The sequence below is a fragment of the Ovis aries genome, chromosome 1 (assembly GCF_016772045.2).
Source record: "Ovis aries strain OAR_USU_Benz2616 breed Rambouillet chromosome 1, ARS-UI_Ramb_v3.0, whole genome shotgun sequence".
In the NCBI taxonomy this organism is placed as follows: Eukaryota; Metazoa; Chordata; class Mammalia; order Artiodactyla; family Bovidae; genus Ovis; species Ovis aries.
The window spans coordinates 79,721,274-79,745,940 of record NC_056054.1 but is presented as its reverse complement, the minus strand read 5'-3'; the positions used below and the strand labels follow the sequence as shown (position 1 = coordinate 79,745,940).

At 36.0% G+C, this 24,667-nt stretch overlaps 1 pseudogene; it reads left to right on the top strand.

Annotated features, from left to right (window-relative positions):
* Positions 1-2,500: 2,500 nt before the first annotated feature.
* LOC121816028 (large ribosomal subunit protein uL30-like) lies at positions 2,501-3,629 on the top strand (annotated as a pseudogene).
* Positions 3,630-24,667: the final 21,038 nt, after the last annotated feature.

Genomic DNA, 24,667 nt, shown 5'->3' with positions numbered 1-24,667 from the left:
GGACTGTAGCCTGCCAAGATCCTCTGTCCATGGAATTTTCCAGGTAAGAATACTGGAGTGGGTTGCCATTGTCTACTCCAGGGGATCTTCCTGACCCAGGGATCATACCCGTGTCTTTTGCGTCTCCTACATTGTCAGGCAAATTCTTTGTTACTATGCCACCTGTGAAGCTTATTGCATCGCAGACACACCAAAAACACATATTAAAAAAAATAATAATCATAAGATTTTTTTCTTGAAAACAGCCATACAACCTCCACCTGCCAATGTAGAAGAGTCAGGAGTTGTGGGATGGATCCCTGGGTCAGGAAGATCCTCTGGGTTAGGAAATGGCAACCTACTCCAGGGCTCTTGCCTGGGAAATCCCATGGACAGAGGAGCCTGGTGGGGTCACAAAGAGTCAAACACTACTGAGTGACTGAACATGCACACACAACCTAAAGCAAAATTTTAAAATGTTTTCTATATTGACAATGTAAATATTTAAAATAAAATACAAGTTTTGTTTTTTTTTTCTTACTTGTGTCATAATCTATTCTAAGACATTTTCTGTAGTGCTCCTGCAAAAGTGGCCATGTTCAGAGTAATGTTCCAGTAAACTCTCTCAATTCTGGTAGTAGGTTGCACCAGTAGGGATTGAAGAGCAAATGGACTGGGGAAAAGAAGTTGTGCATAGCTCTGGTCAGCCCATAGGTAACTTTTTTGTGTGTTTTTGAAAATTTAAAAGAAATTCCTCCTTTTTTTATCAAAGGGAATTTGGCTTTATCCCACCCCCCATCACTCCACTCCATACCCACTTCGCATAAGCTGAGTGTCTTGTGCAAAGTACAGTATGCAAAACCATACTCGATTACTCTGAAGTTGAGGGACTCCAGGTTCAAGATTATTTTATGGTGGTATTTTTTTAAGTCACTGTTAATTTGACAAGTTAGGTTAAATCTTATTTATAAATATATATATGAATGAAATTGTTTACTTAAAAACACACAAATTAAAGAAAAAACTTCAGGCTAATTAATTTAGTAAAAGTTCAACTAGATATTTTAATGTGAAATACTGTTTTCAACAATTTCTGTTTATACCAATAGATCAGGCTGTTCTGTTTCCATCTCTCTTAATAAGTTTAGTATCACAATTATATTGTAGTGCAATTTATTTTGCCAAGATTTCCTTTTAATGTTATGAATTGTGTTGCTTGTGATATGACATATTTGTTAAAAATGAATACTTTTGTGTGAAATGAAGTAATGTACATAATACAAGTTGTGTGTCCTACAGGAAAGCAATACTATCATACCTCAAAGTCCTGTTGAGGACTTTTATTTCCTATTTTAAAAGCAAAAATAGTTTATGGCACCATAAACAGTATGTAATAAATATTTTTCATGATGTGACTAAGTGAATACTGGTCACAATAAATATATTATTGTCCTAATACTCACAGCTCATTAGAGAAATGCTGCCAGTTTGTAAACAAATATGCAAGCCATCAAACTTTAAGGCCAAACTTGATCAGCAGAAGAAGTTTAATTAGAAATGGTTCAACTCCCAGATCACAGATATGAAAAAAATAGTATAAAATGTGAGCCTTGAAACAGAAGGAAATTTTATTTCCCTGATTTCTTTAAGCTATTCCATCTACAATATATTGTTCTTGGCTTCTTGGAAGGAGACTAAAAGCAAGAATGCTTGAGTGATTAGGATTGTTCCCATAGGAAATAATAGATGTCTGTTATTAATTACAACATCAAATGCAAAACAAGAAATGATTTTTTATTTCTATTTTTGATGCTAGATTATTAAGGTGGGTGAAAATTAAATTTGCTTTTCAGATGACAGCAGGGGAAATTTCACTATGTCAGATCACTGGTTACTCTCTATTAATTTTCAAAATATTCTATAAGTTAATATGAAGTACTTAAATGTTAGTTTTTGTAGAATCTTGTTTCTGAATAAATATAGTCCATTGTTCTTTAGGACGATGATGTCTTTCAATTTTTTGACCGAGAACACACATGAAAATATATTTTCCATCATGATGTAACATATATGTATCAATTACGTATGTGTGCATAAGCAAAAGTTCACACACAAACACTGAATGGCCTTTATAGGTGTAAAAAGCTTCCTTATAATCTGCACTATGCTTTCCTGGAGGTGCAGATGGTAAGAATCTGCCTGCAATACTGCAGTGCAGGAGAGTCAGGTTTCATCTCTGGGTCAGGAAGATCCCCTGGAGAAAGGAATGGCAAACCACTTCAGTATTCTTGCTTGGAGAATTCCATGGACAGAGGAGCCTGGCAGGCTACAGCCCCTGGAGTCACAAAGAGTCATAGATGATAGAGTGAGTAACACACACATGCTATTTTATCTATTCTATAATTTTTAATAATAATAATACCATTTTATTTTTTTTCATTAAGAAAAAATAAATTAAGATCTCAAATCTCCTCAAATTAATGTTACTGACTTTACTAACAGTTTCAAAAACATCCCCTTTCTCTTTCCCAGCTGGAACCATGGAGGGTGCGGAAGAGAAGAAAAAGAAGGTTCCTATTGTGCCAGAAACCCTTAAGATAAAGGGAAAGGATTTCAGAGAGATTAAGATCAAGTGCTTTAGAAAGAAATTTGCCCAAAAGATGCTTCGAAAGGCCAGGAGGAAGCTTATCCATGAAAAAGCTAACCACTTCACAAGGAATACAGGCATATGTGAACTGCATTTGAACTGAAATTTGAATGGCTATAGTGGCAAGATAAGTTTTCAACTTCTATGTACCCATGGAACCCAAATTGGCATTTGTCATCAGGATCAGAGGTGTCAATGAATTGAGCACAAAGTTTCCGAAGGTATTGCAGCTTCTTTCTTTTTGTCAGATCTTCAATAGTACCTTTGTGAAGTCAACAAGGTTTCAATTAACACGCTGAGAATTGTGGAATCAGACATTGCATGCTGCTGCTGCCAAGTCGCTTCAGTCGTGTCCGACTCTGTGCGACCCCATAGACGGCAGCCCACCAGGCTTCCCCGCCCCTGGGATTCTCCAGGCAGGAACACTGGAGTAGGTTGCCATTTCCTTCTCCAGTGCATGAAAGTGAAAAGTGAAAGTAAAGTTGCTCAGTCGCGTCCGACTCCTTGCGACCCCATGGACTGTAGTCTATGAGGCTCCTCCGTCCATGGGATTTTCCAAGCAGGAGTACTGGAGTGGGTTGCCATTGCCTTCTCCATACATTGCATACGGGAACCCAAATCTGAAGTCTGTAAATGAATTGATCTACAGCATGGTTATGGCAAAATCAACAAGAGGCAAATTGCCTTGATGGATAATGTATTGATTTCTCAACCTCTTGGCAAATATGACCTCATCTGCATAGAGTATCTGGTCCATGAGATCTGTCCTGTTGGAAAATGTTTCAAAGAAGCAAACAGCTTCCTGCCCTTTAAATTTTCTTCTCCATGAGGCAGAATGAAGAAAAAGACCACCTATCTTGTAGAAGGTGGAGATGTTGGCAACCAGAAATACCAGATCAACAGGCTTATTAGAAGGATGAAGGAAGCTATCTACCATAATTATTTTTGCAATCTGGTCAGTTAATAAATACTGATTGTTTTTAAATTGAAAAAAAAAAGAAAAGAAAAACATCCCTTTTGACAAACTTAAATTTCTGCTGTTTAGTTTAATGCTTCAGAGCATGTGCCTACCATAGCAAGAAACACTCAATAAACACTAATGAATGAATGAATAGATGATGCCTAACATTTCTCTGTTGCATTCACAATCTAGCCCTACCTTTCTGAGAAAACATCTCTGTGCTTTATTGGGATTTGGGGTATTTTCCAAAGTCCCAAGGATTCATTTACATCCACTCTCTTGAGTTACTTCTACAGGGGGTTGTTGCAGTTAAGTGTTCATTCTATTATTTTATTATTATTATTATTTAAGAAAGGGCACAATTTAAGGCTGAAGCAGGGAAAGACAGAACTGTATTTTAATTCTATCTCTACCATGTATTATTTGTTAATTTCTGAGACTGCTTTCTTATTTACAAATCTATACTAACAATTGATATCCATGTTTGTTATATAGATTAAATTTTATGATGAATACAAAGCACCAAATTTCAAAAAGTCAATAAATGTTAAATGATGTTAATGCTAAAGGCTGTCTTACAATATACAGCACTTCTACAAATAATTTTGATGGTGTTCTGCTAGCCTTCTTGCTTTATCACATCTTTCCTCCTTTTATTTTAGTCTTATAAACTGAAGCAATTTAACCAACTGCCATGAACCCGTTGACATGACTCCTGTTCTTTGATTTAAACAATTTATCTATAAAATGTATAATCATAATCTTAACTTTATCATGTCAGGAAAACATTGGTAATAATGCTAATTAAAATAGTGATAGATTACATGGAATTTTCTACAAAGTCACACATGTATAACTCTATTAGACACATACAAAAATAAGTCATCTTTGAGGGGGAATACCAAAGGGAATTATAGGATCAGTATGTTACACTCATTTAACAATTATTTTCCATTCTTCAGAAAACAGAAACTCTGTATATGACAACTTTCCATAAACAAAAAAAATATGTATCTAGCCAAAATAAAGGAACAAGGGTATTCCATTAATATTTTCTCAAATACAAACCTGACATGGAAGTACTGCATCTTACAAACCCTGCACTATGTTCTCATTTTTTATTTCTGCACTTGAGAGATGTCAGCCTTCTGATTCTGACTAATACAGAGTAGCTTATTTCAGACCAAACAGTCCATATGAATAATGATTAAGAATTTTAAAACAAAAATATTTAAAGACAGTAGAGAGTGACCGGGACAGCTAGACCTTGTGCCAAAATCACAAAGAGGAAAATAATGCATTGAAAGAATCAGATTTTTTGCTACTTCTTCCACTTGGGGCATTGACTGGTTCTCTGTTCAGGCTTTTTATACTCATTATAATTATTTAAGTGTAGTGACGTCACTCAGTCGTGTCCGACTCTTTGGGACCCCATGGACCGTAGCCTACCAGGCTCCTCTGTCCATGGGATTTTCCAGGCAATAGTCCTGGAGTGGATTGCCATTTCCTTCTCCAGGGGACCTTCCCAACCCAGGGATCGAACCCAGGTCTCCCGCATTGTAGACAGACACTTTACTGTCTGAGCCACATAATTATTTAGAGATTAATCTATTTTGCTGCATGTGGTTGTTACTTTTTTTTTTTTTTTTTTGCTGGGTAGTATTCTGTTGGAAAAGGCAATGGCAACCCACTCCAGTACTCTTGCCTGGAAAATCCCATGGACAGAGGAGCCTGGTAGGCTGCAGTCCATGGAGTCACTAGGAGTCGGACACGACTGAATGACTTCACTTTCACTTTTCACTTTCATGCACTGGAGAAGGAAATGGCAGCCCACTCCAGTATTCTTGCCTGGAGGATCCCAGGGACGGGGGAGCCTGGTGGGCTGTCATCTATGGGGTCACAAAGAGTTGGTCACAACTAAAGCGACTTAGCAACAACAGCAGCAATATCCTGTTGCCTAGACAATATCATCTGGTTTATCTATTCATCTGCTGATGACATTTGTTCTTTTTCCAGTATTTAGCTATTATATTATATTTGGCTATTATATGGTTAATTCCCCCCATGGAAAGTGATAGATGCTCAGTCGTGTCCCCATGGACTGTAGCTTGCCAGGCTCCGCTGTCCATGGGATTTTCCAATAATACTGGAGTGAGCAACCATTCCCTTCTCCAGGAGATCCTCCCAAACCTGGGTCTCCTACATTGCAGGCAGATTCTGAGCCAACAGTGAAACCCACTATATTATATTGTTAAAGTTGCTTTAAACATTTAGGAAAAGTCTTTCTTTTAAGGAATTGTCCATTTCATATAAGTTGTTGGATTATGGACAAAAAGTTGTTCATGATTATAACAGGCAGTCTTACGGCATCTATAATTCTTACCTCTTAATGTTCTTGCCCTGTATAATACCCTCCCTTGCTGCATGGATAGGACCTGTGACTTTCTTCTAGCCAATAGCACAAGGCAAAATTTTGTGCAGAAAGAATTGTGCAACTGTAAAATTTCCATCATAAATCTGAGGCAGAGTGTTTCTTTCAGGCAGGTAAATGAGGCAATCATAGGTTCACCTCATTTTTTCCCATCTCCCAAGGATCACTTTCTTAATATACACTGTCATGAAAACCCTTTTCCTCCCTAGATTTTGCTTTTATTTTTTTCTTGTGGAAGGAAAAATCTGGTCCCTGTTCCTCCAACTTGGTCAGAGGCAGAAGTCCCCTTATATGTTTTGAAATATAAATTTTTGAGAGAATTATGTCTGCCTCTGAATCTTGTTCATAGAATTTTATTATGGTTTCTTGAAGTAAAACTATAAGGTAGTGCCATTGCATATCAAAAACATTTATAATTAAGTAACAATTCAAGTTTTCATTTTCATATTAGTTAAACATTTAAACTTTATACTAAAAAATTAATGATTGTATTGCTCCTGTTGTTCAGATCCTCAGGCATGTTCAACTCTTTGAGACCCCATGGACTGCAACACAGCAAGTTTTCTTGTTCTTCACTATCTCCTGGAGTTTGCTGGAACTCATGTCCATTGTTTTTTCTACCTTCTTTTACAGGTCTGATACCTTTATTTATTCATTTTCTCAGATGCTTCTATTTTAATATCCTCTAAAAATCTGTTAATAGGTGTTGGATGTCTCTGTCTCCTCTCCTCTGTTGATGATGCTGAATCAGTACATAGGGGCCACAGAGGAAAAAAAATCTCATCATACACTGTACATTTCAAAGACTGAAGACAACCAAACTTAAGGACTGCTTTGGGAATGTTATTCACTGATTTCAGAACCTGAAATAAACAAACAAAAAAGTCTAGCGCACTTCTACAGACAGAGATAAATTTTTTTCTTCAAATGCCCTGGACCCTGGTGGAATAAATCTCCCTGAATACTTTTTTTTTTAATTGCCTTGTTTATTAAAGATAGAAGACCGTTGTGGGGCTGTGACTGTGGTACTCAGCACAGGAAGACACAATGACACAAATATTATGTGCACATTTAGCCCTGTAATTGACTATAGTTGTAGTAGGTTGCTATAAATAATTTAATACTGAAGGGATTCTATGTTGTTGCTTAGTTGCTAAGTCATGTCTTACTCCTTTGTGATCCCATAGACTGTAGCTCACCAGGCTCCTCTATCCATGGGATTTCCTGGACAAGAATACTGGAGTAGGTTGCCATTTCCTTCCCCAGGGGATCTTTACAACCCCGGGTTTGAACCCATATCTCCTGCTTAGCTGGTCGATTCTCTACCACTGAGCCACATGGGAAGCTGTAATAATTAAGCTCTAACTATATATTTTTTTCTTAAGTTTATGTTCACTTATAGCTATGGAACCAAGAAACACCCTGTGGGGTCATCCCCCAGGTAAAGATCTCTCCATGCCCCCTTTCTCCTGTTTGTAGAAAAGCTGAAATCTCTCAGGCTTCCCTGAGTCAAAAAAAGAACAGGCTCAAGTAGTTAATGATTAGGAAAATAGAATCACAGACTCACTGTCTAATGTCCATTCCTGAGTTGTTTTACAGATACTATAATTGCCACCAGAGGGAAAAAGCTAACTGCATGTCGACCAGACTGCATCCAATACATAAGCCGTTCCATCTCGAGTAGTATTGAGTCTATGGCTAGCACAATTCTGAGAACTGGCCTTAAAATGATGGGATTAACAGTATTTCTCACAATAATCTACATATTTGTGGGTAGTAAAATGATTGTAGCTTGCTCCATACATGTAAGTGGGCAATTAAAACTGTCAGCAAAGAGATTCTTCAAATCCAGGTCAGTGTCTTTTTTTCTAAGACTTCAATACCCTTTCTCAGTATGAGGCTGTTACAGGAGACAGACCTTTGTCCCTAATCCCATAGAAACTAAATGAAATGATATCTGCTGGGGGTGGGTGGGGGGATTTGTAAGCAGCTCTTGCAGGGAACTACCCTCAGCAAGAAATCCCTTTTCCTCACCACTTTAGCAAAGCTATATTGCAGCTAAACTTAAACCAGACACCTCTATTCTCTGCTCATTTCCAGTCCAAGCACACTTTTCAAATCATTTGATCACACAATACTTTACATAACCTGTTGTTTCTTCCTGTAGATCAAAGCAATAGACATGAAGAATAATGTAATTACCAAACCTTTTCTTAGCTTCCCCTTCAGTAATCTTATGAAAAAACTGTGTGAACAAACTGTGAGCAAGGTTAGCATCTAAAGAAACATCGTAAGAAGTTAACAAGCTTGCACTTAGTGTGGATGACAATGGCTCTGCCCTCTGTCTCAATGATTAACTGAGATTTACTTCCACTTTTCCCTTTAAAATTTTCATAGCTAAGCAGAATCTTCAGAGATGGTTTTTGGGTGGATACTGAGTTCACCATCTCCCTAGACTTAAAATGATCTTATTAAAAGCAACTTTCTTTTCTACCAACAACTGCCTCTTGGGTATTGATTTTTGAGTGGCAAGCAGCCAGACATGAGTTCAGTAATAGCTAAAAAGTTATAACCATCCTATAATTATTATTTAACTTTATTCAAGAGAGACCTAAAGATTTCCATTAGCTATCATTTACAAAATCAACTAATAAATTATTGTTAATTATTTGCTGGAATAATTAGTTAACTAATTAACCAACTCATTAAGTTGTCAATTAAGCTTATCATAGAGCAAATAGAACTGCTTGTGAAAAGCCATGGTGTTAAAAGTGAAGACATGCAGGGAATACTCTTCATAGAACAGAAATGATAGACTCATGCTTGACAAGAGAAAAAATATTACTATCACTGGACTTCTTTTCCCTTAAGCTTTTTAGACCAAGACTAAGGATTTTTTTTTTTTTAATAAGTCATAGCAAAGTTTCCTCCAGGGGGTAAAAATAACAAGTTTCAGAATATAGAGTAAGTGAAAAATTTGTGAATGCTGAAAATTTTTATTTTCAGCAACACTATATATATTATTATATTCTAATTAGTGTGTGAACATTTAAAAAATTATTTTAAAACAACTTGCATATGTCATTTACCATAATATGAAATACTTGGACAGATATATACAGAGTTTCTTTTTTAAAAAATAATATTAAATTACTGTTTTTTTTTATTAGTAGTGTGCCCTGTTGGCTCAATTTCAATACATGTAGGTAAGTGTAGTAGTTTATCAAGCCAGTGACAAAGAAAGTGACAAAATTATTAACAAGTTCAAAATTTCATGTTAACTTTTTATCATTACAATGGGGGAAAAAGTAAATGATCAGATTTGTAAATGCATTAAACACCAGTTATATCTTTGCATATTTTATGCTCTTCAAAGATAATGATAAGCATTATTATGTAAAGTATCATTATGTAATAAGAAAAATCTGCATTATGTAATTATTTATAATTACTACATAATTATATAATTCTTTTATATAATTCATTTTCAAAAAGTATTATATGAATACTGCAGACTGTGCATAAATATTACCCTTTTCAGCCAACATTCCTTGAAATAATATAAAATGAACTTTAAGAAGAAAATATTTCCATAGCAGCACTGAAAAAGAAATCTATGATCAGTGGAATAAATATATTGATATATGTATCACAGCCTGAAAAATTCAAGATAGGAAAAATATGCAGGTGGAAATATGAAGATAAAATCAAAACTTCTGTTTGATGCCTCAGTTCATTTTCTTTTTCTTTTTCCTCTTGCACATTTAAAAAATATAGCATAATACCGGAAAATGCTGAAATCGTACCTGTATAGCTGAACAAATATTTGCAAAATGAACTCATCCATGTAATTAGAATCCAGAGAAAAGAGCCCACTATTACCAGTATCCCAGCATACTTACTAGTATCTCCCTCCAGTTACTAATCTCATCAGCAATAACTATTTCCCTTCTGGCAAAGAGACTGTGGTAACTCATTGCGTTTTATATTTGCTTGCATATGTTACAGAGTTTTCACATGCTTATTGGCCATTCCCTTTTGTGAAATCACAGTCAAATATTTTGTGCATTCCTAAAATTGGATTGGCCTGCCCAGGGATACTTTATGTCCTATTACTGTTTGTGACTTCATTTTTTACTTCCTTAATACTGTCTTTTGATAAGCAGAGGTTTTTAATTTCAGTGACATCCAGTTTGTGGATAATGATTTTTATGTCTTTTTAAGAAAGACGTTACTTCAAACTGCTGCAGATATATTATCATCCAATTGGTCACAATAGTCATTTCTAATCATTTTGATATCTTGAGTATCTTTTGCAATGTAATTTTTAATTTTTGATATTCAAAACATGTCTTTTCTCCCTTTTTTTCTCAATTAATTTCTCTAGAGGTAAGTTAAATGTGTTAATTGCTTAAAGGACCAGTGTTTAGTTCATTTTCTCAAGTGTATATTTTCTATTCTGTTTAATCTTCTATTCTTTTACTATATCTTTACTTGAATTTATTTGTGCTTAATTCATTTTTTTCCTCCAGTTTCATAAGCTAAAGCCCCTTATATTTTTATTCAAGCTTTTATTTTTTTTTATTTTATTCATTTAAAGATATGACTTTTTCTCTGAACACTGGCTTAGTTGCATCTCCCAAATGTCCACGTGTTTTAATTCCATTATCACTGAATTAAAAAAGGTTTCTAACTTGGCTTGTGTGTTTTTGTTTTTGTTTTTTTTCGTTTGACCCATGGGTACATAAAAATGTGTGCCTTAATTTTCTCACATGGGGGGAATTTTAAGTTACCTATTAGTGAGCTCTGAATTAATTTAGTGTTCACTAATACTTGGTAAATATATCCCGTATTATAATTCTCTGTAGTATGCCATTTTGTTTCTTTCTCATTTCCCTATTCATGTACTTTAAAGATATTATTATAGTGACTACTGTGGGGCTTACAATTAATATCCTAAATTTATAACAACTGAGATTGAATTGATATTCAATTTAACTTCAATAGCATGCAAAAACTATTCCTATTCATCTTTGTTTTTTCCCCTTTATACTGTTATAGTCACAACTTACCTTTACAAACACTGTGTGTGCTTGTTAATGTAGTATTACAATTATTGTTTTATACATTTTCCCTTAAATCATGTAGGAAGTAAATTGAAGATTTACAAGCTAAAAAATAAAATATTGACTTCTATGTTTACCTATAGTGTTATCTTTACCAGAACTCTTAATTATTCATATATCTTTGAGTTATTGCTTATTATCTTTTGTTTCAGCCTGGACTCCTGATAGCACTTCTTATAGGATAGATCTACTAGTGAAAAACTACCTTAGTTTTTGTTTAGCTATTTGTCTAACTATTCTAATTTCTCCTTCATTTTTGAAGGATAGTATTGTCAGATATGGCATATCTCATTTTATTGCACTTTGATTTATTGCACTTCACAAGTGTTTCATTTTTTTTTCTTTTTACAAATTGAAGGTTTGTAGGAGCCCTGCATTGAGCAAGTCTATTAGTGCCAGTTTTCCAACAGTATTATTTTAAAATTAAGGTTTATGTATGTGTTTTTATAGATATAAAGTTATTGGACACTTAATAGACTACAATATAGTGTCCACATAATTTTTGTATGCACTGGGAAATAAAAAATATTGTGTGACTCACTTTATTGTGATATTTGCTTTATTGTCATGGTCTGGAATCTAATATATACTATCTCTGAGATTTGCCAATATAGGATTGTTGGTTGACAGATTTTTCCAACTTCACTTAAAACTGTCATTCCACTCACTTTTGGCATCTAAGATTATAGATTAGAAATATGCTGTTAATATTGAGGATTCCTTGTAACTCATTTTATTGGTTTGCAGGTTCTTTACCACTAGCGCCACCTGGGAAGTCCATTATTATTTTACTATATCTTTACTTCCACTGTCTTTGTGCTTAATTTGATGCATTCAAGATTATAACCTTGTCTCCACTTTTGAAAAGTTGATTATGATGAGTCCTAATTTGTGGACCTCTTTGAGTTTACTCTGTTGGAGTTCATTTAACTTCCTGAATATGTAGATTTGTGTGTGTATTTTTGACTCTGTGTGTGTCTGTTTTAGATCAAATTCAGGGAGTTTTCTGCCATTATTTTTCCAGTTGCTCTTTCTGTCCTTTCATCTATTTCTTGTTCTTCTAGGATTCCGATTATGTCTGTATTCTCTTGGGCTTCCCTTGTAGTTAAGTTGATGAAGAATCTGCTTGAAATGCAGAAGACCCAGGTTTGATCTCTGGGTCAGAAAGATCCTCTGGAGAAGGAAATGGCAACCAACTCTAGTATTCTTGCCTGGAGAATCCATGGACAGAGGAGCCTGGCAGGCTACAGTCCATGGAGTCCCAAGAGTTGGACATGACTTAGCTACTAAACCACCACCACCCATGTCTCTCAGACTGTGTGTTTTTTTCTTCATTCTTTTTCCTTTATACTCCTCAGACTAGACACTTGCTCTGTCTTCAGATTCTCTTATATATTATACTTTCTGCTAAAATCTACTACTGAACTTTTATGGTGAATTTTTCATTTGTTACTATACATCTCAGTTCCAGTATGTCTGTCTTTTTTTTCTTTTTCTTTTTTACATTTAAAAAAATTTCTCTTCATATTATCTATTTTTCATATAGTGATCTCTTGGTTTCCTTTAGCTTTTTGGCTGTGGTTCCCTTTAGCTCTTTGAGAATATTTAAGATAGTTGATTCAAAGTATTTGCCTAGTAAGTCAGTCCAATGTCATACTTTCTTAAAAAAAAATCTTTGTGAATTTTTTATTTGAGTGTGTTACATTTTCTTGTTAAAGAAATGTTTTCTCTGTCGAAAACTTGCTTTTTTGAATATTATAATGTGGTAACCCTGGAAATACAATTATTTCCTTCTTCACAGTTTTTGTGTATTGCTTTCTGTGCCCTGTAGATGTTTGTTTAGTGACTTTTCCAAATTATTTTTGTAAAGTGTGTGTTCTTTGTCATGTTTGATCTCTCAAGTCTCTTCTTATTAGTGTTTGGCAGAATTTCCTTGAATACCATCCCTCTTCCACCTAGGGGAAAAACAAACAAACAAACAGAAAAATAGAGATAGAAGAAAGAAAGCAGATAAACAACAACAAAATAAGAAAAAAAAATCTCTCATAATCTTTGCAAATTTACTCTGTGCTGGGAGCACTCCATCACCCTTCAGTTCTTAGCAAGGGTCTTTACAATTCTGTCTTACCTTTACTTCTTACCTACATGCACTAAGCCTAGAGATGAAAGTTTAGGGTCTTTATAGGTCTTTTCTGAGCATGTGGTATGCCTGGGTGTGAATGAAGTCCCTCCAGTTGTTTTTAAGTTGTTTTTTGCTTGATTAATATTTGCTTGGTTGCTGTAAACCTTTTATTATATCCACTTGTTCTCCAGTTTCTGTGATGAGATAGATCCTAGATGCTACCTACTCTATCATTTTCACTGAAATCACTGAGCACTTATTTTAAAATTATACCTTATGCAGGATTCTGATATGTCAAAATACTGCTCTTTTAAACTGGAGCAATTTGGAATGTGAAGGAGGAAACAGAGTCATTACAGTCACCCCTTTCTAGGATTTGTCTTTGGAAGTGGTTCTTTTAACATCTAAGTATTTTTGCTAAACTGCTTTAAAAATTGGTGATATAAACCCATTTTGCAGACAAGAAAATTGTAGTTCCTAGACATGAAGTAAAATCTTCTAACACTACAAACAAGATAAGAAAAACCTGAGACCCAGATCTAGCTATTTTGGCTTCTTTTACATTGTTCTTCCCACCATGCTTTTTTCTCACCTTTCCTCTAAGGCACCTTTTAATAAAGAACTATGACACTGTTAGGGGACGCACACTGACTGAAACCACCCACCCTGGCTAGACACCATAGTAACCATTTGCATGAGCTGTTTTATGAGACGAGGTCCTGGTAAGGAACATGGAACTAATAAGCCTCCACCCACCAGAAGAGTTCAGGAAATGTCAAAAGGAGACATCACATGTCCAACCACCTCCCAGAATCTTTCACGCTGCCATGCATCTTGGCTGAACAAGGTTGGACCACCAGGAAGGACCCTGAGTCAGAATGATTGCTAAAGACAACCCAGAAACTAATCCCATCAGCATGGAACCAGAGACTGTCAGCCACATGGCAGAGCAGTTCTCCTGGGTTCTCTTACCCTATTGCTCTCCCCACTGGGCACCTTTTCCAATAAAATCTCTTGCTTCTTCAGCACACATGTCTCCTTGGACAATTCATTTCTAGGTGTTAGACAAGAGCCCAATTTCAGGCCCTGGAAGGAGTCCCCCTTTGTGCAACAATACCAATGAATTTTCATTTAATTTGTATATATTGAAAATAAAAATATGTGTGAAATAGAAAAATATGGATGATATCAATGAAAAAGTATGAATTCAGAAAAGTAACAGATCACCTGATATGAAGAACTGACTCATCTGAAAAGACCCTGGTGCTGGGAAAGATTGCAGGCAGGAGGAGAAGGGGACGACAGAGGATGAGATAGTTGGATGGCATCGCCGACTCAATAGACATGAGTTTGAGTAACCTCCGGGAGTTGGTGATGGACATGGAGGCCTGACATGCTGCAGTCCATGGGATAGCAAAGAGTCAGACTCGACTGAACAACCGAACTGAACTGAACTGAACAGATAAATAAAATATTAAGTAAGCTGACAAGAATTAAGGTGAAATAGATTCAGAATAAAAACTGAAGTTTGAGGATTGAACTAGTTCATACATCCATGCTCTCTAACTTCTTACCTGGGATACATTCTACTGCCAAATTAATACTGATATTGAATCCTGAGTTTGCCTTAAAAGGCTTATATAATGAAAAGTTTGCCTGAAAGACTGAAATAATGAAATTTGAATAACATACAATACCCACAACTTTATATGAATTTTTTCTAATAGCCCAAAAGGTTTTACTTCTTGCTCCAAATAATGACACAAATTTCTAATTCTCCATGTGGACTCATGAGGTCTTGTGCCTACGTACATGAGTGCATGCTCAGTGGTGTGTGACTTTCTGTCCATAACAAACTGCCCTCCACTCCACCCACCATCATTAGCTTTTTGAATTGTATTTAATACTTCTCTCAAGGAACTTCAACTTAACGCAGTGAAAGTTTCCAAACCCACAGTTATCTCGGCTTATTGTGAACTCTAGTTATATTGTCAATATTTGTGTCATTTATTATTCTGTGTAAACTATATAAGGTTCTTGCTCCATTATTCTAGTTACTTATTGCCAAGCTATTATTGCTATTTTCCAGGGAAGCCTCCACCAATTCATGCAGCAAATTAATAATCAAATTACACAAAAGTGGAAAGCCAAAAGCAAACTAAAAAATCCCTAAATTACATATCATGATATGCTTTTGTATATGCATTTGACTGAAAGTCAAAGTGAAAGTCGCTCAGTTGTGTCTGACTCTTTGTGTCCCATTTCATTATACTCCTGTAATTTTTGTTAAAGGCACACTTGTTTTTCACCATATCTTTATACACAGACATTGAACTGGTACATCATTTCATAAATCTCATTGGAGAAAATATTTTAAGATATAAAAACAAATATAATATGGGTTTTAATTTTTTACAGCAAGTTTTAAGTGATTTTTCCATTTTCCCAAAAGCAATGGACTTCTCTTGAAAACATTAATCTTTATCATCTCCTCTAAATTTTCTGCTTTATAATCATTTCTCACATCACCTTAGCTCTCCACAAGCAATGTGACATTATAAAGATTATCTAAATGTATGTAAATGTGGAAGATATTCACATTTAAATTCATTCTGAGATTGTGATCATGCATTTTTCTTGGGATTCTATTGTCTGCTGGAAACGAGAGGTCCCTCAAAATAGCTTTGCAACTGCTATTCAGTATTCATTCTCTGGAAATGGTACAATGAGAAAACCACATGATGAAACTCTGTGCGGAAAGAACCAAATATTCTGTGTAATTCAGGAAGAAGAGTGCATCTTAAAAGACATACACTAAATTAATGGAAGCATGAATTTAAAAAGATTTATTTTAGCATTTTGTATTGTAGTGTTTCATACCACTACAGCAAGTGGGATCTATTTCCCTAACCAAGGATGGAGCTTAGGCCCCCTGCATTGGGAGCCTGAAGTCTTAGCCACAGGACCACCAGGGAAGTCCCTTGATTGGCTGATGTATTTGGGATGGACAGGTACACATTGCTACATTTAAAATGGATAACCAACAAGGACCTACTGTACAGCACATGAAATGCTGCCTAATGTTATGTGGCAACCTGCATGGGAAGGAAATTTGGGGGAGAATGAATACATGTGTATGTACAGCTAAGTCCCTTTACTGTTCACCTGAAACTCACAACATTGCTAATCAGCTATACCCCAGTACAAAATAAAAGGTTTAAAAATAAAAACACTGTAGAAACATGAAAAAAAAAAAAGCAATTAACATAAGTAAAGAATTTTATGGCAGCTTAATGCCGGAGACCTGAGTTCGATTCCTGGGTCAGGAAGATCCCCTGGAGAAGAAAATGGCAACCCACTCCAGTAATCTTGCCTGGAAAATCTCATGGAATGAGTAGCATGGTGGGCTACAGTCCATAGAGTAGAAAAGAGTCAGAAACAACTGAATGACTTCACTTTCACTTTTAACTACCACTAAAATCAGATTCCTAAATAATTTAGGTATGATGTTTTCAGAATATGGCATTTACTTTGATATTATTAATGATGATAATGTTTAAGGAGCCTAAGAAGCTTCTGATATTCATAGATAGAAGTTCTAACAGCATATTATTACATCTTTCTCAATATTCTTAAAACTGCTTTGTTAAAACCTGCATCATTGTCATTACCAAAAGGTAAATATACACTATTTTAAAAACTGCATTACAGATACAAAATTTCTTTTTTTTTTTTTTTCTTGTAATATCCAATCTATTTGTCTGTACTGCAGGTAAAGGTGATTATCTGGCCACATATTGTTTGGCATTTCCTTTTTAGAAAAATTTGGTTTGCAAATACATACAAACAAAAAAGAGGTCTAACATCATAATAAAATTCATGGGGAAATCTGAAATGTAAGAATATAATTTACTAAAAATCTTAACTGTCAATTTAAAAGACTGGTGACCATAATTTATCATTTCATTAAGCAGGTTTTAGAAAAGGCAGAAGAACCAGAGATCAAATTCCCAACATCCGCTGGATCATCAAAAAAGCAAGAGAGTTCCAGAAAAATATCTATTTCTGCTTTATTGACTATACCAAAGCCGTTGACTGTGTGCATCACAATAAACTGTGGAAAATTCTGAAACAGATGGGAATACCAGACCACCTGACCTGCCTCTTGGGAAACCTATGTGGAGGTCAGGAAGCAACAGTTAGAAGTGGACATGGAACAACAGACTGGTTCCAAATAGGAAAAGGAGTACATCAAGGCTGTATGTTGTCAGCCTGTTTATGTAACTTATATGCAGAGTACATCATGAGAAATGCTGGGCTAGAAGAAGCACAAGCTGGAATCAAGATTGCTGGGAGAAATATCAATAACCTCAGATATGCAAATGACACCACCCTCATGGCAGAAACTGAAGAACTAAAGAGCTTCTTGATGAAAGTGAAAGAGGAGAGTGAAAAAGTTGGCCTAAAGCTCAACATTCAGAAAACGAAGATCATGGCATCTGGTCCCATCACTTCACGGGAAATAGATGGGGAAACAGTGGCTGACTTTATTTTTCTTGGCTACAAAATCACTGCATATGGTGATTGCAGCCATGAAATTAAAAGATACTTACTCCTTGGAAGAAAAGTTATAACCAACCTAGACAGCATATTAAAAAGCAGAGACATTACTTTGCCAACAAAGTCTATCTAGTCAAGGCTATGGTTTTTCCAGTTGTCATGTATGGATGTGAGAGTTGGACCATAAAGAAAGCTGAGCACTGAAGAATTGATGCGTTTGAACTGTGGAGTTGGAGAAGACTCTTGAGAGTCCCTTGGACTGCAAGGAGATCCAACCAGTCCATCTTAAAGGAGATCAGTCCTGAGTGTTCATTGGAAGAACTGATGTTGAAGCTGAAACTCCAATACTTTGGCCACCTGATGTGAAGAGCTGACTCATTTGAAAAGACCCTGATGCTGGGAAAGATTGAGGGCAGGAGGAGAAGCGGGCGATAGAGGATGAGATGGTTGGAATGCATCACTGACTGAGACAGACATGGTCTTGGGTGGACTCTGAGAGTTGGTGATGGACAGGGAGGCCTAGCGTGCTGTGGTCATGGGGTTGCAAAGAGTGGGACATGACTGAGCGACTGAACTGAACTGATATTTCATGAAATTACAAATTAAAATGCAAAGACATTAAGCTTTTATGTCTAATTGGAGAAGAATGGCATGAAATAAAGATAGTCTTAGCTTAAAGATAAATCCAAATTCAATCCCTTTCTTTGAAAATCTTTACTGTGTTTAATATAAGCAAGTAATTTACCTTCTGTGAATTTCAGATTCATCATTTCTTAAGTGAGGATAATAATACCTAACAGATAGTTCTATGAAGTTTATAAATGATAAGCTTTTAAATGATAGATATAAAAATTGTTTTGTTGATAGAGCAATACTTAAATTAAAATCCCTGAAAGGCTTTAGTTTTATTTACTATAAATAATATATTGATTCAAGTATCATATTCAAATAACAACATTTCAAAATGTTTTGGAAATTCTACTGTAAATAGCATATTTATGTTAGCCATTGTTTACTAAGCATTGGGAACTGTGCCAAATTAATCCTTGTGGCAAGCAGATCAGGTAGTTTTCATTAATCACATGTAATAAACAATTTTAGCAAAAATTAGGGGGTTTAATTTAGTTGCTGAAAGTCCCAGAGCAATTGAGTGGTAGAGCCAAGATTTATGCTAAACTTTGACTCAACATACAATCAAGGTGTTTAAAAACCAAGGCACACAGAATCCCAATAATGTTCTTGGTGTTTGGGTAGGATATCCTTTTCTACATTAAGCTGGGGAAAAAGTTCTTGTAAACAAAAGTATTTCTCTCATTAAGATGAAAAATAAGAAAGAAATTTAAAATCCAGTTAGATATAGATGTCTGCATCATATAGGTTACATAGAGATGTCCAATAATTCCAGAACCATTTGCTGAAATAATTCTTTTAAAACTGAATGTCCTTGGCACCTATGTCAAATATAAATCGAATACCAACTGTGTGCCTGATCTACACTCTATTCTCTCCCACTTATTTCTATGCCTACCCTAAAAGCAATGGACTTCTCTGGTGGTTCAGGTGGTAAAGAATCTGCCTGCAATGCAGGAGATCTGGGTTTGATCCCTGGGTTTGATTCCTGGGTTGAGAAGATACCACACTATTTTGGTTACTTGAGGTTTATATTAAACTTTAGAAATCAAATAATGTGAGTTCTCCAAATGTATTATTTCTGATAATTGTTTTGTCTCTTCTAGGCTCAATCTGCTTCATATAAATTTTAGGATCAGTCTATCAATTTCTACCAAAAAAAACCTTCCAGGATTGTGATTGAAATTGCAGTACATCCACAGATAAATTTGGGCAGAATTGATACCTTGACAATTTTGAATCTTCTGAACTATGAACACAGTGCATTTTTCAATTTTTGAGGTTTCCTTTGATCAGTTAAACTTTGTAGTTCAATAGGTATTGTATATATTTTATTATATTTCTGCCTAAATAGTTCATTTTTCATTAATATTATACATGGCACTTTTGTTTCAGTTTTCACTTTTTCATTGCTAGTATATTAATAGTCTATTGATTTTTTTTTTGTATACTTAAATCATTCTATGGTTACCCCAAACTGCTTAGTAGTTCTGGCAGCATAATTGGAGGCTTTTCTAAATAGTCAAATTGTTTATTAATAGAGGGTCGTATTTCCTTTTCCATAAGTAAGCACTTAATATCTTTATTATACTGATTACATACTCTGGTAAATAGAAAAAGTGAAATCAGATTTCATTGTCTTGTTCCCAAAATTACAGGGGGAGAAATAAGATTTTATTGAAAAATGGAATATGAACTTTAGTTTTTCTGAAACTGTTCTGTAAGAATGAGAATGTTCTTTACAGATCTTATTGTGCTGACAGTTTTCAAACACATTTATGCATTTATTGTACTGAGACGATCATACTGTTTCATTGTTATCACAGTTGTGTTTTTGTTTTCTTTTAACTTTTTTATTTTGTACTAGGGTATGGTTGCTTAACAATGTTGTAATTGACTTAGTCATACATACATCTATTCTCCCCAAACTCCCCTCCCATTCACAACATTAGGCAAAGTTCCATATGCTATACAATAGGTATTTATTGGTCATCCATTTTAAGTAAAGTAGACTGTGCATGTCCATCCCAAACTCCCTATCCCTTTCCCCATCCTTCCATCTTTCTCCAGGCAATTTTAAGTTTGATCTCTAAGTCTGTAAGTTGGTTTCTGTTTTATAAGCTCATTTGTGTCATTTCTTTTTTTTTAGATTCCACATTTAAAGGATGTCATACAATATTTTACCTTCTCTCTCTAACTTACTTCGCTCAGTATGACAATCTCTATGTCCATCCATGTTGCTGCTAATGGTGTTATTTCATTCTTTTTAATGGCTGAGTAATATTCCATTATCTTCTTTATTTGTTCCTCTGTTGATGGATATTTAGGTTGTTTCCATATTTTGGCCACTGTCAACAGCTTTGTAATGAGCACTGGGGTGCATGTATCCTTTCAGATCATGTTTCTCTGAATATATGCCCAGGAATAGGATTGCAGTGTCATAGATAACATTATTTTTACTTTTTTAAGGAATCTCTTTACTGTTCTCCCTAGTGGCTGTACCAATTTACATTCCCAACAACAGCGTTAGGAGGGTTCTTTTCTCTCCACATCCTCTTAAGCATTTATTTTTTGTGGATTAAAAAAAAATTTTTTTTAATGACAACCATTCTGGTTGGTGTGAGGTGACATCTTATTATAGTTTTGATTTGCATTTCTCTCATAACTAGTGGTGTTGAACATCCTTTCATGTGCCTGTTGGCCATCTGTATGCCTTCTTTGGAAATATGTCTATTTAGCTCTTCATCTTATTTGTTGATTGAGTTATTGTTTGATATTGTTAAGCATTATGAGCCATTTGTATGATCATACTGTTTTGTTTATTCAGTCTAGCCTGTTATTATGGTGACATAGTGACTGATTTATCAAATACTGGACAATTTTTTTTCCCCTAGGATAAACCCTACTTGGTCATTGTCACATTATGATATAATAGGAAATACGTATTTTGGTCTTCATCCATGGTTTCTGGCACTTAGCTCCTAAATCTCTTGCCATTTCCTCAGTGATAGAGCTCTAGGGAAAACTTCTGTTATGATCTTCATGTGTTTGTTCCTGAAAGAAAAAACTGAAATGTATATGTTTTTATTCCTAATAAGCCCTTTTCAATTACATCTGAGTTTATGATAATGAAGTGATTTTTGGAAAGTTCCTAGGTAAGAACAGGATGAGTGCTGTTTGCCTAAAATAATCATGTGATTAGAGAGATGGAATTTTAAACCCAATCTCCTGATCTCTGGAGAGAGGAAAGGAGCTGGAGGCTGAATTAACTCCTAATGGCCAGTGACCTAATCAATCATGCCTATACAATGAAGCATCCCTAAAACTCCCTAAACTACAGGATTTGGTGAGTTTCTGGGTTGGTGAACACAGGAAGTACTGGGAGAGCCATGTGTGTGAAACAGGCATAGACCTCTATGCCTCTTCCTCCAAACCCTGACCTATACACCCCTTACTGCCAAATTCAGACTTAAAGTGAAGAAAGTAGGTAAAACCACTAGACCATTCAGGTATGACCTAAATCAAATCCCTTATGATTATACAGTGGAAGTGAGAAATAGATTTAAGGACCTAGACCTGATAGATAGAGTGCCTGATGAACTATGGAGGGAGGTTCCTGACATTGTACAAGAGACAGGGATCAAGACCATCCCCATGGAAAAGAAATGCAAAAAAGCAAAATGGCTGTCTGGGAAGGCCTTACAAATAGCTGTGAAAAGAAAAGAAGCAAAAAGCAAAGGAGAAAAGGAAAGATATAAGCGTCTGAATGCAGAGTTCCAAAGAATAGCAAGAAGAGATAAGAAAGCCTTCCTCAGCGATCAATGCAAAGAAGCAGAGGAAAACAATAGAATGGAAAAGACTAGAGATCTCTTCAAGAAAATTAGAGATACCAAAGGAACATTTCATGCAAAGATGGGCTCAATAAGGACAGAAATGGTCTGGACCTAACAGAAGCAGAAGATATTAAGAAGAGGTGGCAAGAATACACAGAAGAACTGTACAGAAAAGATCTTCATGACCAAGATAATCACGATGGTATGATCACTAACCTAGAGTCAGACATCCTGGAATGCGAAGTTAAGTGGGCCTTAGAAAGCATCACTGCGAACAAAGCTAGTGGAGGTGATGGAATTCCAGTTGAGCCGTTTCAAATCCTGAAAGCTGATGCTGCTGTGAAACTGCTGCACTCAATATGCCAGCAAATTTGGAAAACTGAGCAGTGGCCACAGGACTGGAAAAGGTCAGTTTTCATTCCAATCTCAAAGAAAGGCAATGCCAAAGAATGCTCAAACTACCACACAATTGCACTCATCTCACACGCTAGTAAAGTAATGCTCAAAATTCTCCAAGCCAGGCTTCAGCAATACATGAACCATTAACTTCCAAATGTTCAAGCTGATTTTAGAAAAGGCAGAGGAACCAGAGATCAAATTGCCAACCTCTACTGGATCATGGAAAAAGCAAGAGATTTCCAGAAAAACATCTATTTCTGCTTTATTGACTATGCCAAAGCCTTTGACTGTGTGGATCACAATAAACTGTGGAAAATTCTGAAAGAGATGGGAATACAGACCACCTGACCTGCCTCTTGAGAAATCTGTATGCAGGTCAGGAAGCAACAATTAGAACTGAACATGGAACAACAGACTGGTTCCAAATAGGTAAAGGAATATATCAAGACTGTATATTGTCACCCTGCTTTGTTTACTTATATGCAGAGTACATCATGAGAAAAGCTGGGCTGGAAGAAGAACAAGCTGGAATCAAGATTGCCGGGAGAAATATCAATAACCTCAGATATGAAGATGACACCACCCTTATGGCAGAAAGTGAAGAGGAACTAAAAGCCTCTTGATGAAACTGAAAGAGGAGAGTGAACAAGCTGGCTTAAAGCTCAAAATTCAGAAAACGAAGATCATGGCATTTGATCCCATCACTTCATGGGAAACCGATGGGGAAACAGTGGAAACAGTGTCAGACTTTTTGGGCTCCAAAATCACTGCAGATGGTGATTGCAGCCATGAAATTAAAAGACACTTAGTCCTTGGAAGAAAAGTTATAACCAACCTAGATAGCATATTGAAAAGCAGAGATATTACTTTGCCAACAAAGGTCTGTCTAGTCAAGGCTATGGTTTTTCCAGCGGTCATGTATGGATGTGAGAGTTGGACTGTGAAGAAAGCTGAGTGCCGAAGAATGATGCTTTTGAACTGTGGTGTTGGAGAAGACTCTTGAGAGCCCCTTGACCTACAAGGAGATCCAACCAGTCCATTCTAAAGAAAATCAGTCTTGGATGTTCTTTGGAAGGACTTATGCTAAAGCTGAAACTCCAATACCTTAGCCACCTCATGTACAGAGTTGACTCATTGGAAAAGACTTTTATACTGGGAGGGCTTGGGGGTGGGAAGAGAAGGCGACAACAAGAGATGGCTGGATGGCATCACCAACTCGATGTACATGATTTCAAGTGAACTCCACGAGCTGGTGATGGACTGGGTGTCCTGGCATGCTGCAATTCATGGGGTCGCAAAGAGTCAGACACGACTGAGCCAATGAACTGAACTAAACTCCTATGTTAGCCTTCCCTGGTGACTCATCAGTAAAGAAACTTCTTGCAATGCAGGGGATTTGGTTTCAATTCTTGGATTCAGTGTCCTGGGAAAACCCATGGACAGAGGAACCTGGTGGGCTACAGTCCATTGGGTCTCAAGATTCAGATATGACTTAGCCAATAAGCCACCACCACTACCACTCCTATGTTGTGTCCTTTTATAATAAAGTGGCAAGCTAGTAAGAAAATCATTTTTCTGAGTTCTGTGACCCACTCTAGCAAATTACTGAACATTAGGGGGAAGTCATAGGAATCTCCAATTCACAGCAAGTTGATCAGGAGCATAGGTGACTTGTGATTGGTAGCTGAAGTAAGGGGTGGGGGGCAGTTTTGGGGACTGAGCCCTTAATTTGATGCTTGGGGAACAAGGTGAGCTACCCCCAAATGTGCCATAATGGCATACTGATTATTTTGAATTAAAATTACTTAAAATGCTTGAGGGACACTGTGACACTCCTTTCTGTCTCTTGATAGCAAGAAATAAACCTTTAATGTGAAATGTGCACTCCTGCATCTGAAGGAATAAAGATACACTTACTGCCAAACATAGGGAATTCAGAGAAACCTGTTTTTTCTTTAATTTACTGCCCCAAGCCCAAA